The sequence below is a fragment of the Marmota monax genome, unplaced genomic scaffold (genome assembly GCF_021218885.2).
Source record: "Marmota monax isolate L192 unplaced genomic scaffold, Marmota_monax_Labrador192_F-V1.1 WCK01_AAM20220418_F8-fsc00016, whole genome shotgun sequence".
NCBI lineage: Eukaryota > Metazoa > Chordata > Mammalia > Rodentia > Sciuridae > Marmota > Marmota monax.
The window spans coordinates 3,662,376-3,680,949 of NW_026695209.1; positions in this window are offsets into that span (position 1 = coordinate 3,662,376).

The window sequence follows — 18,574 nt, forward strand, 5'->3', positions numbered from 1 at the left end:
TGGATATTAGGGCTCTATCTGAAGTGTGAGGAGTAAAGATTTGTTCCCAGGATGTAGGCTCCCTATTTACCTCTCTTATTGTTTCTTTTGCTGAGAAAAAACTTCTTAGTTTGAGTAAGTCCCATTTGTTGATTCTAGTTATTAACTTTTGTGCTATGGGTGTCGTATTGAGGAATTTGGAGCCCGACCCCACCGACTGTAGATCATAGCCAACTTTTTCTTCTATCAGACGGCGCGTCTCTGATTTGATATCAAGTTCCTTGATCCATTTTGAATTCATTTTTGTGCATGGCGAGAGAAAGGGATTCAGTTTCATTTTGTTGCATATGGATTTCCAGTTTTCCCAGCACCATTTGTTGAAGATGCTATCCTTCCTCCATTGCATGCTTTTAGCCCCTTTATCAAATATAAGATAGTTGTAGTTTTGTGGATTGGTTTCTGTGTCCTCTATTCTGTACCATTGGTCCACCTGCCTGTTTTGGTACCAGTACCATGCTGTTTTTGTTACTATTGCTCTGTAGTATAGTTTGAAGTCTGGTATCGCTATACCGCCTGATTCACACTTCTTGCTTAGCATTGTTTTTGCTATTCTGGGTCTTTTATTTTTCCATATGAATTTCATGATTGCTTTCTCTATTTCTACAAGAAATGCCATTGGGATTTTGATTGGCATTGCATTAAACCTATAGAGAACTTTTGGTAATATCGCCATTTTGATGATGTTAGTTCTGCCTATCCATGAACAGGGTATATTTTTCCATCTTCTAAGATCTTCTTCTATTTCTCTCTTTAGGGTTCTGTAGTTTTCATTGTATAAGTCTTTCACCTCTTTTGTTAGGTTGATTCCCAAGTATTTTATTTTTTTTGAAGATATTTTGAATGGAGTGGTTGTCCTCATTTCCATTTCAGAGGATTTGTCGCTGATATACAGGAATGCCTTTGATTTATGCGTGTTGATTTTAAATCCTGCCACTTTGCTGAATTCATTTATTAGCCCTAATAGTTTCTTTGTAGAGCCTTTTGGGTCTGCTAGATATAGAATCATATCATCTGCAAATAGTGATAATTTAATTTCTTCTTTTCCTATTTTTATGCCTTTAATTTCTTTCGTCTGTCTAATTGCTCTGGCCAGTGTTTCGAGAACTATGTTGAAGAGAAGTGGAGAGAGAGGGCATCCCTGTCTTGTTCCAGATTTTAGAGGGAATGCCTTCAGTTTTTCTCCATTCAGAATAATGCTAGCCTGAGGCTTAGCATAGATTGCTTTTACAATATTGAGGTATGTTCCTGTTATCCCTAGTTTTTCTAGAGTTTTGAACATAAAGGGATGCTGTACTTTGTCAAATGCTTTTTCCGCGTCTATCGAGATGATCATATGGTTCTTATTTTTAAGTCTATTGATGTGGTGAATAACATTTATTGATTTCCGTATATTGAACCAGCCTTGCATCCCAGGGATGAATCCTACTTGATCATGGTGTACAATTTTTTTTATATGTTTTTGTATCCGATTCGCCAGAATTTTATTGAGGATTTTTGCATCTAGGTTCATTAGAGATATTGGTCTGTAGTTTTCTTTCTTTGAAGTGTCTTTGTCTGGTTTAGGTATCAGGGTGATGTTGGCCTCATAGAATGAATTTGGAAGTTCTCCCTCCTTTTCTATTTCCTGAAGTAGCTTGAAAAGTATTGGTATTAGTTCTTCTTTAAAGGTTTTGTAAAATTCTGCTGTATACCCATCGGGACCTGGGCTTTTCTTAGTTGGTAGTCTTTTGATGGTTTCTTCTATCTCCTCAATTGATATTGGTCTGTTTAGGTTTTCTATATCCTCCTGACTCAATCTGGGCAGATCATATGACTTAAGAAATTTATCTATGCCTTCACTATCTTCTAATTTATTGGAGTATAAGGATTCAAAATAGTTTTTGATTATCTTCTGTATTTCTGAAGTGTCTGTTGTGATATTGCCTTTTTCATCCCGTATGCTAGTAATTTGAGTTCTCTCTCTTCTTCTCTTCACTAGCATCGCTAAGGGTCTGTCGATTTTGTTTATTTTTTCAAAGAACCAATTTTTGTTTATTTTGTCAATTTTTTCAATTGTTTCTTTTGTTTCGATTTCATTAATTTCAGCTCTGATTTTAATTATTTCTTGCCTTCTACTTCTTTTGCTGTTGTTTTGCTCTTCTTTTTCAAGGATTTTGAGATGAAGTATGAGATCATTTATTTGTTGGTTTTTTCTTTTTTTAAGGAATGAACTCCAAGCAATGAATTTTCCTCTTAGAACTGCTTTCAATGTGTCCCATAGATTCCGATATGTTGTGTCTGTGTTTTCATTTATCTCTAAGAATTTTTTAATTTCCTCCTTGATGTCTTCTATAACCCATTGATCATTCAGTAACCTATTGTTCATTCTCCAATTGATGTATGCTTTTTCCTTCCTTCTTTTATCGTTGATTTTCAGTTTCATTCCATTATGATCAGATAAGATGCATGGTAATATCTCTACTCCTTTATATTGTCTAAGAGTTGCCCTGTGACATAATATATGATCTATTTTTGAGAAGGATCCATGTGCTGCTGAGAAAAAAGTGTAACTGCTTGATGTTGGGTGGTATACTCTATATATGTCAATTAGGTCTAGGTTATTAATAGTGTTATTGAGTTCTATAGTTTCCTTATTCAACTTTTGTTTGGAAGATCTGTCCAGTGGCGAGAGAGGTGTGTTGAAGTCTCCCATGATTATGGTGTGGTGGTCTATTAGACTCTTGAACTTGAGAAGAGTTTGTTTGACGAACATAGCTGCACCATTGTTTGGGGCATAAATATTTATGATTGTTATGTCTTGTTGGTGTATGGTTCCCTTAAGCAGTATGTAGTGTCCCTCTTTATCTCTTTTGATTAACTTTGGCTTGAAATCTATTTTATTTGATATGAGTATGGACACGCCTGCTTGTTTCCGAAGTGCATATGAGTGATATGATTTTTCCCAACCTTTCACCTTCAGCCTATGTATGTCTTTTCCTATCAAATGCGTCTCCTGTAGGCAGCATATTGTTGGGTCTTGTTTTGTGATGCATTCTACTAGCCTGTGTCTCTTAATTGGTGAGTTTAAGCCATTAACATTTAGGGTTATTATTGAGATATGGGTTGTTCTTCCAGCCATATTTGTTTATTTCTGTTACTAAACATTGTTTGTTTTCCTCTTTGATTGTTTCCCCCCCCCCCTTTACTGTCCTACCTCCCACTGTTGGTTTTCATTGTTATTTTCCATTTCCTCTTCCTGTAATACTTTGGCTAGGATGTTTTGAAGAGATGGTTTTCTAGCTGCGAATTCTTTAAACTTTTGTTTATCGTGGAAGGTTTTAATTTCATTCTCCATCCTGAAGCTTAATTTCGCTGGATACACAATTCTTGGTTGGAACCCATTATCTTTCAGTGTTTGAAATATGTTATTCCAGGATCTTCTAGCTTTCAGAGTCTGTGTTGAAAGATCAGCTGTTATCCTGATTGGCTTGCCCCTAAATGTAATCTGCTTCCTTTCTCTTGTAGCTTTTAAAATTCTCTCCTTATTCTGTATGTTGGGCATCTTCATTATAATGTGTCTAGGTGTGGATCTCTTATGATTTTGCACATTCGGCGTCCTGTAGGCTTCTAGGATTTGGGATTCTGTCTCATTCTTCAAGTCTGGGAAGTTTTCTTGTATTATTTCATTGAATAGACTGCTCATTCCTTTGGTTTGGAGCTCTGTACCTTCCTGTATCCCAATGACTCTTAAGTTTGGTCTCTTAATGTTATCCCATATTTCTTGGATGTTCTGCTCATGGTTTCTTAACAGTCTTGCTGAGCTGTCTATGTTCTTTTCCAGTTGAAATACTTTGTCTTCATTGTCTGATGTTCTATCTTCTAAGTGTTCTACTCTGTTGGTAGTATTCTCCATTGAGTTTTTAAGTTGGTTTATTGCTTCCTGCATTTCTAGGATTTCTGATTGCTTGTTTTTTATAACCTCTATCTCCCTGTATAGTTGATCCTTTGCTTCCTGGATTTGTTTGCGTAATTCGTTGTCGAAGTGATCTTTCATTGTCTGATTTTGCTGTTTAATGTCTTCCTTGATACTCCAGATCATCTGAAGCATGTATATCCTGAATTCTTTATCTGACATTCCATCTGCTGCAGCTGTTACCTCTTCTAAAGTTGCGTTGACCTGCATTGCTTGTGGTCCTTTCTTTCCTTGTCTTTTCATACTGCTTGCGTATCTTTCCTGCAGGTGCGGGCGGCGGCTCTGCTCTCTCCTTATTCCAATTGGGGTGTCGTGGCTACCACGCCGGCAGGTCACTGGGCCTGTTCTGGGAGCTGGTGGCGGCTCTGTTCTGCCCCTACTCCAATTGGGGTGACGTGTCTGTCGTACCAGCAGGCCACTGGGCCTGTCCTGCTGGTCGGTCGCAGATCTGCCCACCTTTCGGGCACGGGTGGAGGCTCTGCTTTGCCCCTACTCCAATTGGGGTGTCGTGACTACCCTGCCTGCAAGATGCTGGGTCTGTTCCTGGCAAGGGAGGCGACTCTGCTCTGTCACTACTCCAATTAGGGTGGTGTTTGTACCCCGCCGGCAGGCTCCTGGGCCTGATCCGCCGGTCTGTTGTAGGTCTGCCTACCTTGAAGGCGCGGGCGGCGGATCTGCCCTGCCCCTCCTACCACGCCTGCGGACCCCTGGGCCTGATCTGCAGGTTGATCACTGGTCTGCTCACCCTGCGGGCACGGGTGGCGGTTCCGCTCCACCCCCACTCCAATTGGGGTCACGTGACCACCACACCGGCAGGGCCTGATCCGGGCGTGGGATAAGGATCTGCTCTGCCCCTACTCGAGTTGGGGTGACGTGTGTACCACACTGGCAGGCCACTGGGCCTGACCCGCCAGGCTGTCACAGGTCTGTTTACCTTGCAAGCGCGAAGGGCGGCTCTGCCCTGCCCCTCCTACCACGCCCATGTACTACTGGGTCGTGGGTCTGCCCACCTGGCGGGTGTGGGTGGCGGCTCCGCTCCGCCCCCTCTCCAATTGGGGTCACGCGGTCACCACGCTGGCGAGCCGCTGGGCCTGCTCCGGGGGCTGGCGGCGGCCCGGCTCCTTCCCTCTGGCTCGAGGACAAATTGAGGAGACTCGGGTGACTGAGCCTCACCCCCCTTACCAGGAGACCAACTGCTTATGTCACCGCTGGTATTGATGAAGATCTCTCCTCCACCGCTTTCTGCTGACATCAGATCTCTGCCATGTTGGTATCCTATGCGAATGGCAGCATTTCGTTCCCCTTGCCAGGCAACCCAAGCAATGGGTGAGTCCTGACCTGCCCTCAGCAGGACCCGGACCGAGACACAGTTTCCACGGGCTCCTAGCCCCGGTCCAGGGAAGTTCCGGGAGCCGGAACTCGGCCGCTCCGTGCTCGGTGTACGCTCCTATAAGTGTAGGCTCCAAGAAGCAGCCCCCGCGGGCTCAGTTCCGGGAGCCGGAATTCGGCCGCTTAGTGCTTGGTGTATGCTCTGATAGTAGCAGGGTCCAAGAAGCAGCCTCCGCGGGCTCCGCAGCCCTGAGCCAGGGCGGTTCCGGGACGGTTCCGGGAGCCGGAACTTGGCCGCTCTGTGCTCGGTGTAAGCTCCTATAAGTGTAAGCTCCAAGAAGCAGTCCCCGCGGGCTCAGTTCCGGGAGCTGGAATTCGGCTTCTTGGTGTTTCGTGTTTGCTCTGATATTAGCAGGGTCCAAGAAGCAGCCTCCGCAGGCTCCGCAGCCCGGAGCCAGGGCGGTTCCGGGACGGTTCCGGGAGCCGGAACTCGGCCGCCCCGCGCTCCGTGTTCACTCCGATAAGATCAGATTTTAAGAAGCCCCCAGGCGCTGAACCCTAGCAATCTGTCTGCAAGCCGCAGGCGAATTGCAGCCTGAAATTACCTGTTCTATGGCTGAATGAGCTGCGGTCAGTCAAAAACAGGTGTGGTGACGTCAGTTTACCAACATGGTGGCTGCTGGCCTCCTCTGTGGTCTGACCGGTGTGGAGAACCGAGATGGACCGCTTCCTTCCCCGTCTCGAACCCAGAATTCAGCCCTGAGTGCGGTGCTTGCGTGTCTGGCAGAAACTGCAGCGCTGTAACCCTGCGTCTCTATCCCAGCGCGCCTTGCAGACTCTAGCCGCGGGGCGATTTGCTTAATAAGCAGTGTTACCCTCCATGCGACAAACCTCTCGCGTTTGAGTCCCCGTAGCCGATCTTCATGCGATGGAAATCCTTCCTCCAGGTTCCGGCGCACCCCCTTTTTTTTTTTTTTTTAAATTGTGAAATATATTGAGCATACAGAGAAGTACAAGAAATAATTTAATAAATCCTTATTTGGACATTTTTCCTGATATTTGGGCATTTAGTACTATTAGAAAAATCACTGTTTTTTTGACTTACAGTTCTTATTTTACCAAGTAAAAGATTGCTAACTTAGTTTTTTACCCCTTCTTGAACTAGGGCTCAGTTCCCCAATAGGCACACTTGTGTAAAAGCTGGAATAAAGCAGTGAAGACAGAATGGTACACAGGATCCATTTTGTTGAGGAGAGCAGCAGGTGGCCCTCAAGGCAGTTTTGGTCCAGGTCTCATGTACAAGGTTTGGAGGCCTGCTCAGCAGGTTTTCCTCGGCATCTGCCTTGGGGCGAGATAATGGATATTTTTCAAGTCTGAGAGGTATAAGCGATTTCCTTTTTTTCTTTCAATTGAGCTATATCCCCAGCCCATGTTATATGGCTTTTGCTTAAACTAGTATAAATCTTTTTGTTCACAGCCAAGAATATTGATATGTAGCTACTGTCCATATTTAACTACTGTTAGCGTTATTTACTTCAGACCCTTCCCAGGAAGAATCACTATCCTGTTTGTATTTATCATGATTTTACATTTTTACTGCAGTATATAAAGTATTCACTGAATTTAAAAACTAAACATACTGTTTTCATGAAATGTGTCCTTTTATAATTTGCTTTGATTGTTCAGCATTATATTTTAATGTATGGCATGTTGCAACCACTTATAAATAGCTTAGTACAGTAAAAAGCTTGGTACTAGTTTAAGTAATAGCTAGCTTGTAAATACCTTAGTACTAGTTTAGTACAGTCATTTTGTCTGCCATATAATATTCCACTGCAAGGTTAATCCCATCACTAACCTATTTTCTTACTAATGACCTTAAAGGATGTTACTGGTTTTTTAGTATTATAAACAGTACTACAGAAAATTATACTGTGCATGTTTCTTCATGTTCACATTTGTCAGTATCTTTAGGGTATTTACAGATATGTACCATGTGTCTTCCACTTTACTGAACATTATTGATTGGCCTCCACAATAGTTGTTCCAGTTTAGTCCCTATCAGTAATATGAAAGTTTCTATTTCTCTGCTCCCTCACAGACATCTTTGCAGACATTGAAATATTTTGTTGGTTGGATATACATAATCCTATTTACATACATGATCATTTAATTCAGTTTGTTTGCTACTGAGTATATAGTAGCACTGATGAGCACCTCATTTGTTTGTCTAGTAAGATTTACTCTTGAGAAATTTACAACTTTTTATATATTTTTTTAAATTAGAATTTGAATTCTCATTAGTAGGAGTTCTTCATATATAAAAATTTAAACCTCTGTCAATGCAAATATCTGCTCCTCTGGCTTTCCTTTTAACTTGGATTATGTTTTCTTTAATTTTAAGGTGAGCAAAATCATCACCTTTTCCTTAGTAACTTAGACTTGTTTAAGTAATATAAGCAAATCTTTCATAACTTGAGGTATAAGGCAGTTTTTAATATATTTTATTTTAAAATCTTCCTTCTTACATTAATTACAAGTTTATTTTTGTATGTAGAGTGAGGAAAGGGATCTTCTCACTCCGGAATAGATAGTTATTCTGGAGCATTTTCCCCCTTTCCTCTTAGTGGTTATATCACTCAGTCATATATCAGGTTCCTTTAAATGCCTGGGTCTACTTCATTGGTCCATTTGTCTATCCCTGTGCTACCATCACATAGTTTTAATGATGATAGCTTTGTAACATGTTGTGATTTCTGGTATGATGAATCCTTCTCTCTCATTTTATTTATTTGTTTTTGGTACTGAGGATTGAACTCGGGGCACCCAGCCACTGAGACACATCCCCAGCTCTATTTTGTATTTTAGTTAGAGACAGGGTCTCACTGAGTTGCTTAGTGCCTCCTTTTGCTGGGGCTGGCTTTGAATTTGTAATCCTCCTGCCTCAGCCTTCTGAGCCACTGAGATTACAGGCATGTACTACCGTGCCCACCTCTATTATTTTCACAATTGTGGTTATTGTAAGATCTGGTTTGCAACTTCTGATTGAGTTGTCTTAAAGTCTGTTTTCTTTTTTTAAACTTTATTTATTTATTCTAATTTGTTATACATGACAGCAGAATGCATTTCGATTCATAGTACACATACAAGAGCACAATTTTTCATGTCTGGTTGTACACAAAGTAGAGTCACACCATTTGTGTCTTTATATATATACTTACAGTAATGATGTCCATCTCATTCCACCGTCTTTCATATCCCCCATGTTCCCTCCCTTCCTCTACCTCCCCTTTGCCCTATCTAAAGTTCCTCCATTCCTCCCATGCTTCCTTCCAACCCCCATTATGGATCAGCATCCACATATCAAATAAACAAAAATGACTGGGAATACAAATCATGTCTCAATAATAACCCTGAATGTTAATAGCCTAAATTCAATCAATCAAAAGACGTATACTGGCAGATTGGAATAAAAAAGAAGACCCAACAATATGCTGCCTTCAAGAGACTCATCTAATAGGAAAAGACATCCACAGACTGAAGGTGAAAGGTTGGGAAAAAACATAACCACTCACATGGACTGCAGAAGCAACCAGGGGTTTTCATCCTCCTGTAAAATAAAGTAGATTTCAAGCCAAAGTTAATCAAAAGGGATAAAGAAGGATATTACATACTGTTTAAGGGAACCCATACATGAACAAGACGTAACAATTGTACATATATATGCCCCAAACAATGGAGCATCTACGTTGTTCATTAAACAAACTCTTCTCAAGTTGAAGAGTCAAATAGATCACAACACAGTAATTCTGGGTGACTTTAGCACATCTCTTTCACCAATGAATAGATCTTCCAAACAAAAGCTGAAAGAAACTATAGAACTCAATAATACAATCAATAACTTAGACTTAAGAGATATATATAGACTATTTCATCCATCAATGAGTAAATACACTTTCTTCTCAGTAGCACATGGATCCTTCTCTAAAATAGACCATATATTGTGCCACAAACAATTATTTGCAACTCATTCTTGGAAAATGGTTGTGAATGTTATAATTTCTCTTTGTGATTAAATCAATATTTGCTTATTTTGAGATTTTTTTTTTAGTACTATGTATTCTGCTTTGGGGTTTTTGTTTTGTTTTGGTCATACTGGGGATTGTATCTGGGGGTGCTCCACCACTGAGCTAACATCCCTAGTCCTTTTTCTTAAATTTATTTTGAGACATGGTATTGGTGACTATGATCTTGTGATCCTTTTACTAAAGTCTCCTAAATAGCTAGGATCTGGTTTGGGATTTTTATAAATTGCTGGTAAATTATTATTTTTTCTATCATTAAATAATGATTCTCTTGATGTGTAGTAATGATTTTTCTTCTTAATCTGGTTTTCTTGCTCTTATTTTTCTGTTTTCAAATTAAATTAGCATTTTAACTCATAAAATACAAAATTATACATATTTATGGGATAATTAGATGTTTAATGCATGTATACATTGTATAATTTTAAAATCTGGTAAATATATTAGTCTTTAAACAATTATCATTTATTTATGATGAAAACATTCAAAATTTCTTCTAGCTTTTTGAAGTATACAGTTTATTATCATTATCTATAGTCACCCTACTGTGCAATACCACACCAGAAATTCTTACTCCCATGTCTTTTTATTATTATTAATTTATTTTATTTTTTTATACAAATGGAGCACAACTTTTCATTTCTTTGGTTGTACACGATGTAGAGTCACACCATTCCTGTAATCATACCCATACTTAGGGGTAATAATGTCTATCTCATTCCACCATCTTTCCTGCCACATACTCCCTCCCCCACCCTCCCTCCCTTCTGCTCAATCCAAAGTTACTCTATTCCCCAACTCCCCCATTAAGGATCAGCATCCACTTACCAGAGAAAACATTTGAACTTTGGATTTTTGGGATTGTTGATTTTATTTCTTGTGCTTTAGTAGTCTTGTTATGGAAATCAGGTCCTAAGCTGACATGATGAAGATTTGTGCCTGCTTTTTTTTCTATTAGATGTAGGATCTCTAGTCAAATTCTTAGGTCCTTGATCCACTTGAGTTGAGTTTTATGCAGGGTGAAAGATATAGGTTTAATTTCATTTTGCTGCTAATTTCATTTCTAAGGTCTTTCTTGAATTTTTTTGCTTTAGTGTTCTATAGTTTTTATTGTAGGTCTTTCTTGAATTTCTTTCTTTAGTGTTCTATAGTTTTTATCGTAGAGGTTTTTCACTTCTTTTGTTAGGTTGATTCCCGGGTTTTGTTGTTGTTGTTGTTTGTTTTTTGAGGCTATTGTAAGTCGGGTGGTTTTCCTAATTTCTCTTTTAGAAGAATCGTTACTGATGTACAGAAATGCATTTGATATATGGGTGTTGATTTTATATCCTGATGCTTTGATGAATTCATTTATAAGTTCTGGAAGTTTTCTGGTGTAATTTTTTGGATCCTCTTAGAATCATGTCATCAGCAAATAGTGATAGTTTGAATTCTCTTTTTCCTACTTATGTTCCTTTAATTTCTTTCATCTATCTAATTTGCTCTGGCTAGAGTTTCCAGGACTATGTTAAATAGAAGTGGTGAAAGAGGGCATCACTATCTTGTTCCAGTTTTTAGGGGAAATGTTTTCAGTTTTTCTCCATTTAGAATGATATTGGCATTGGGCTTAGCATAGATAGCGTTTACAATGTTGAGATATGTTCCTGTTATCCCTAGTTTTTCTAGTGTTTTGTACATGAAGGGGTGCTGTATTTTGTCAAATGCTTTTTTCTACATCTATTGAGATGATCATATGATTCTTGTCTTTAATCTATTGATGTGATGAATTACGTTTATTGATTTTTGTATGTTCAACCAGCATTGTATCCCTGGGATGAACTGTATCTTTTAAATATGTTTTTGTATGCAGTCTGCCAGAATTTAATAAGAATTTTTGCATCTGTGGTCATCAGGGAGCGTGGTCTGAAGTTCTCTTTTCTTGATGTCTTTGTCTGATTTTGGTATCAGGATGATGTTGGCCTCATAGAATGAGTTTGTAAGTATTCTCTCTTTTTCTATTTCATGGAATAAGTTGGACTATTGGTATTAGTTCTTCTATGAAGGTCTTGTGGAACTTGGATGTGAATTATCTGGTCCTGGGCTTTTCTTTGTTGGTAGGCTTTTGATGGCATCTTTTATTTCATTGCTTGAAATTGCTCTGTTTAAATTGTATATATCCTTCTGATTCAGTTTGGGTAGATCATATGACTCTAGAAATTTGTCGATGTCTTCAAGATTTTGTATTTTATTGGAGTTTAAATTTTGAAAATAGTTTCTTTTCATTGCGGATTTTAGTAATTTGGGTTTTCTCTCTCCTCTTTACTCGTGTGGCTAAGGGTTTATCAATTTTATTTATTTTTTCTAAGAACCAACTTCATTTTGTCAACTTTTAAATTGTTTCTTTTGTTTCAATGTCATTAATTTAAGCTCTGATTTTAATTATTTCCTGTCTTCTACTACTTTTGGTGTTGTTTTGTTCTTTTTCAAGGGCTTTGAGATGTAGTATTAGGTCATTTATTTGTTGACTTCTTATTCTTTTAAGGAATGAACTCAATGCAATGAACTTTCTTCTTAGCATTGCCTTCATAGTGTCTCAGAAATTTTGAAATGCTGTATCAGTGTTCTGTCTAACTATATCTTAATAGCTATTGACTAATCTTTCTCTATCCCCTCTACCCACCTCTACCTAGCCTTTGGTAACATCCTTTCCAATCTCGATTTCTGTGAGATCAACATTTTTTATAGTCTGTGTATGAGCAAGGTAATGTGGTATTTGTCTTTTAGTGCCTGAATTGTTTCATTTAACACATTGCTTTCTAGTTATATCTATATTGTAGCAAGTGGCAGGATTCTGTCCTTCTGATGTCTTAATAGCATTCCATTGTGTGTATGTGCCACATTTACTTGTTGATGGATACTTAGGTTGTTTCCATTTTTTTATTAATTGATTTATTTTACAGTAGAATGCATTTTGACATATAGTACACACATGGAGCACAAGGTCTCATTTCTCTGGCTATACATGGTTCCGAGTCACTCCAGTAGTGTAATCATACATGTTGTATATAGGGCAATAATGTCTGACTCTTTCTACAGTCCTTCCCCTCTGCACTACTCCAGCCCTCCCGTTACTGCACTCTATACAAACCAAAGTTCCTTCATTCTTCCCTATCCTCCTGTCCCACTATGGATCACCATCTGCTTATCAGAGAAAACATTTGGCTTTTGGTTTTGGGGGATTGGCTTATTTCACTTAGCATGATATTCTCTAGTACCATCCATTTACCTGCAAATGTCTTCATTTCTTGACTGTTGTAAATAGTGCTGAAATAAACATGGGAGTGCAAATATCTCTTTGACATGCTTATTTTATTTCCTTTGGATATATAGCCAGAAGTGGGATCATGCAGTAGTTTCATTTTTAATTTTTGGAGGACCCTCCATATAGTTTTCTATTAATAGCTATACTGATTTATACTGCCACCAGCAGGGTACAGTGTGGTTCCCTTTTCTTCACATCTTTGCCAGCACTTCCATTATCTTTAGTCTAGTGAAGATGTGAAGAAAAAGGATCCATAATGTGTGTGTGTGTTTTATAGAGATTTTAGGATTTTTTTTATAGTTCTGTGAAGAAATACCATTGGAATTTAGGAGTGGTTGCATTGACTCTAGATCATTTTGGGTAGTCTGGACATTTTAACAATATTAATACTTCTAATCCAAGAATAGAGGATGCTTTTCCATTTTTTCATCTTTAGTTCTTTCATCAGTATTTTATAGTTTTCATTATAGAGATCTTTCACTTTTTTTGGTTAGATTTATTCCTAAGTATTTTATTTTAATTTTTGTGCTTATTATATATGGTATTGCTTTCTTGATTTCTATTTCAGATAATTTGTTATTGTTGTATAACAATGGCAATAATGGGTTTTTGTTGTTGTTGTTGTTGTGTATCCTGCAACATTGATGGATTTGTGTATTGGTTCTAATGATTTTTGGTGAAGTCTTTGGGATTTTCCATCTATAAAATCATGATATCTGCAAACAGTGATAATTTGACTTTCTCTTTTCCAGGTGGGATGCCCTTTATTTCTTTCTCTTGCCAGATTGATTTGGGTGTGACTTTAAGTACTGTGTTGAATAAAAGTGATTTAAGTGAGAATCTTTGTCTTGTTCTAGACTTTAGAAAACTTTGTTTTTCCCAGTTCAGTATGATGTTAGCTGTTGGCTTATTATAAATGGCCTTTATTATGTTGAAGTATATTCCTTCTATATCTAAGTTATTCCAAGTTTTATCATAAAGGATACTGACTTTTGTCAAATGCATTTTCTGCAACAATTGAGATGATCTTATGTTTTTTGTCCTTCATTCCATTGATACGTTTTATCATGTTTATTGATATTGAAGCATATATACATAATGCGCTTTTGGATTTGATTTACTAGTATTTTGTTCAGGGTTTTTGCATCTGTAGTCCTCAAGGATATTAATCTGTTTTTGTTTTTGTTGTTGTTGTTGTATCCTTGACTAATATTGGTATCAGGATAATACCTTATAGAATGAGTTTGAAGAATTCCCTCCTTCAATTTTTGTAATAATTTAAGAATTGATATTAGTTCCTCTTTAATTATTTGCTAGAACTAACAGTGAAATCAACTGGTCCTGGGCGTTTCTTTGATGGGAGACTTATTGATTCAGTTTTGTTACTTGTTTTTGGTCTGTTCAAGTTTTCTGTTTCTTCATGATTCAGTTGTGGTAAAATATATGTGTCTGGAAATTTGGCCATTTCTTCTAGGTCATCAAATTGGTTGATGTATAATTGTTCAGAATAACCTCTAATAATCCTTTGTATTTCTGTGGCATCAGTTGTAATGTTTCTGTTTTCATCTCTGATTCTGTCTTTATCTTAGTCTAGCTAGGGGTTTGCCAATTTTGTTTATTTTTTTTGAAAAACTATCTTCATTTTGTTGAAATGAAATTTTTTTTAGTCTATTTTTCATTTATTTTTGCTCTTTACTCTTTTTCTTACTGATTTTGGGTTTCAGTTGTACTGGTTTTTCTGTTTTTTTGAGATGAAGCAGTGGGTTACTTGTTTATTTCTGCTTTTTTGATGTATGCACTGATTGCTATAAACTTCCTTGTCAGTACTGCTTTTGCTGCATTCTGTAGGTTTTGGTATATTGTATTTCCATTTTAATTTGTTTCTAAAAATTAAAAGATTTTAAATTTCCTTCTTGATTTCTTCTTTGATTTATTGGTTGTTGAAGAGTAAGTTGTTTAATTTCCATGCATCTGTGTAGTTTCTAAATTTTTTTGATTGATTTCTAGTTTTTATTGCATTTTGGTCAGATAAGATATCCCAGATGGTTTTAATAATTTAAAATTTGTTGAGTCTTGTTATATCGTATGGTCTATCCTGCAGAATGTTCCATGTGCTGATGAGGAATATATATTCTGGAACATTCTGAGATGTCTTTTAGGCCCATTTGTTCTGAGATGTGGTTTAATTCTGTCTTTTTTTTTTTTGGCTTTTCTGTCTGGATGATCTGTGCATTGCTGAAAGTGGGGTGTTATGATTTCTTGCCTGTGTTTACGATTTGTCTATGATAAATTTTTGCTTTGTGGTTATTAAGAGGGTAACAAAACCATTTTTCAAAAGTTTTGGGCTGGGGATGTGGCTCAAGCGGTAGCATGCTCGCCTGGCATGCGCGGGGCGCTGGGTTCCATCCTCAGCACCACATAAAATAAAATAAAGATGTTGTGTCCACCGAAAACTGAAAAATAAATATTAAAAAATTCTTTCTCTCTCTCTCTCTCAAAGAAAAGTTATAATAAGCTATTTTGAAATGATAGCAACCTAATATGATTTAAAGAAACAAAAAGAAGAAAATATACTAATAAAAAAATCACACAAGAAATTCATTTTTTTCCACAGTTTGAATTTTTGATACCCATTGTACACCTTTCTGTATTGCCTATATCTTTAACATATTAATGTAGTTACTATTTTAATTTTTCTAGTCTTCATACCAAATATATGAATAGTTTATATACCATGTTTAAAATATCAGAGCATTCTGAATTTATCTTACCAGTGAGTTTTATTTCTTCCAATATTTTCTTCTTACTCATTTGTTTCTTTCAATTTGAAGAACTTCCTTTAGCGTTTCCTATAGGTCAGGTCTGGTGGAGATTATTCTCTCACTTTTTATACATCTTGGAATATTTTTTCCTCTTGTTTATTTCTAATGGAAGTTTTGCTGGGCGCAGTATTCTTGGTTGGCAGTGTTTTTCCTTCAGTACTGTGAAAATTTCATGCCATTCTGTCCTTGCCTATAAGGTTTCTGCTGAGAAATCTGTCAAGCAAATTGGGACACTATTATGTATTATTTGTTTCTTTTCTCTTGCTGCCTTGAGAATTTTGTCTTTAACTGTTGAGAGCTTGAAAGATGTCTTGGGGTAGATTTGGTTGGAGTTAAATTTGGTGGCCTTTGGTCTTCCTATACTTGGGTATTTGTCCTTCTGTGGCTTTTGAAAGTTTTGTGTTATTATCTCTTTGAGCTTTCTATACCATTGGCATTCTCAAGACCCTTCTGAAGCCTAGTTACTCTCTTAGTGCTTCCCAGTGTTCCCATAAGCTTTCTTCATTCCTTTTCATATATATTTTTTTGTACTCTAAATGTGTATTTTCTAATACCCTGTATTTGAGTTCACTAATTCTTTTTTTTAATCTTTTTTTTTTTTTTTTTTGCTATTGATGCCTTCTATCACATTTTTAATTTCACTGAGTGTATTTTTTAGATCAAGGATTTCTGATTTTAAAATATTGCTTCTTTGTGTCTCTGTCAGAGTATTGAATCATTTCTCTTAAAGCTCATTGAGTTTCCTTAAAACAGCTGTTTTAAATTCTTCACCTGAGTTTGCCTATTCGTCATTGATTAATTTCTGGCTTATATTTTGACTGTTATGTGGGTTCATGTTTCCCTGGAAGTTCTTAATGTGTGTTGGTTTGCATTGTCATCTTCACCTTGAAGAATTAGGCATTTATTCCAGTTTTTGTAATATGGTTTGTTTGTGCCTTTCTTTCCAGAAATTCTAAGCAGGCTGCCTGTTTTCTCTGATCCTGGTGTTTTTTCTGAGCTAGTAGTGCTGGACTGCAGCTTCAGCACTAGAGTATGTTCTAAGCCTGGGTTTGCATGAGTCTGCTGCTGGTGTATTCTTGCTGCTTTAGTATTAGATGGTAATCCAAGCCCAGGTTTATCCTAAATCTGTGGTTAGTATATCGTTTAACTTGGAGAGTACTTAAAAAAGAGTAGTCTTGCCTGGGGTTGGGGAAGGCCTAGATTCTGTGGCCATAGCCACTGGTCTGTCTGTGGTCAGACACTGTGGGATTCTGCTGGCTTTGGACAGAATCACTGGGGGAGGTCATAGCTCCAGGCTCCTGTGCTATGCCTGTGGTTACCAATGCTGCAGTACTATGCATACTCTCAGTTCACATTCTATAGAGACCAGTGCAGTGCTGGGGTAGGACAAAAGCCCATGCTGTTATGGACTGCTTATTGCTGAGGCAGATTTGTGGCCCAACACCAGCCACAGTTGTTGCTGACTAGAATAGGAGTCTGATATAGACTGGTACCTTGTGCCTCTCTGCCCTGGCATTGAAGCTATTGCAAGGGTCCCATCTGCAGGCATTAACTTAGGAATAGGGAACATTATGGTCTCCTTAGTGTTAGGTCTTACCAGTTTACACTGAATTCCAAGGGAAATCCTGGGCTTACTACTGTCCTACCTTTAGCAAATGGAGTTTTATTCCACCCTGTGCTGCCTGAGGTTGGAGTAGTGTTGCTAAAGGCAATCTCTTGACCACCAAGGCCAGTGCTAAACTGGGTTACATTTCAGTTTCACAGTTGTATGGGTCTGTACAGTATCAGGAGTGTGCCCAAGCCTACATCACAGCTCTTGTGATATGGTCCAAAACATGAGACCATCCCACTGGGGTGCAAGTCTCCACCTAGTGCTAGTGCAGGTCTAGAGATTGTGTCTGTGAGACTGGTTTAGGGATAAATTTTCTTCTTGATGTTGGGAGAGGTATAGAGGAAATAATCCCTTGACTTCCATGCCTGAAGTTATCTTGGTTTGCACTTTTCTCTCACATATGCAGAGACTTGTTCAGTTTGCAGGAGTGGTGTGACCCAGGCCCATTCTGATGGACTGACAATGATGTGTCTGTCCCTTCAGGGTGCAGTTCTCCTTTGATGCCAGGTGAGGTCTAAAGGTTCCATCTGGCAGCTCTGGCCTGGGTGTAGGGGCCACCTTTGTTTTCTGCCTGCTGCTTATTCTGTCTGCAGTGGGTCCAGACTGAGCACTAAGCCCAAAGTCCCATGCTAGCTTTTGAGCCGTTTTTCTCCATTGGTAGAGTTTGCTCTCCCCTTTCTTGCCTGAGGCTGGGAGAAGAGTGGCGGAGGCAGTCATTTATCAGCCTGGTTAACTCAGTAAATGAGGTTAGCACTCCTCAATTCTTTCCTTTCTGCCTTCTTCAATGCATTTTTTTCTTATTATTATACTAAAACCAGACTTGCTTCCTTAGCTGTTATGAAGGAAGTTTGGTACATTAATAGATGCTCAAATTGATGAGTCACTAGGGAGATGGTTGTTGGAGGATCAGAGCTTCCCATCTTGCACCACCCTCTAGTTTTTCTTTAATCTAGTTCTATTTTAGTGTTTACCTGGAATATACTTATTTTCAACGTTTTTATGTCATTAGGTCTGTTTCTCTTTTGTAAACAACATAAAATTGTTAAAATTTTTTTAAAAAATTCAGTCTTGAAATTATCGTCTTTAATAAACAGATTTTAACTTATATACACTTTATTGTGATTATCATTTCTTTGTATCTGTCCTTTCCTCCCTTATTGGATTAATCTTGTCCTTATTTTTCATTACTTTAAGTTTTTTTTAATTACACATTCACTTCTGTTTTTTTCAGTATATTATATCCTATTTATAGATACACCATTATTTAATCTGTTCTCTATTGAAGATTGATTTAAAAAATTTTTTTTTCTATAATACTGGGAATTTAACCCAGGAACACTCTACCACTGAACTACATTTCCAGCCCCTCTCTCCCCCTTTTTTGAGATCAGCTCACTAAGTTGCTGAAACTAGCTTTGAACTTGTGACTTTCCTGCA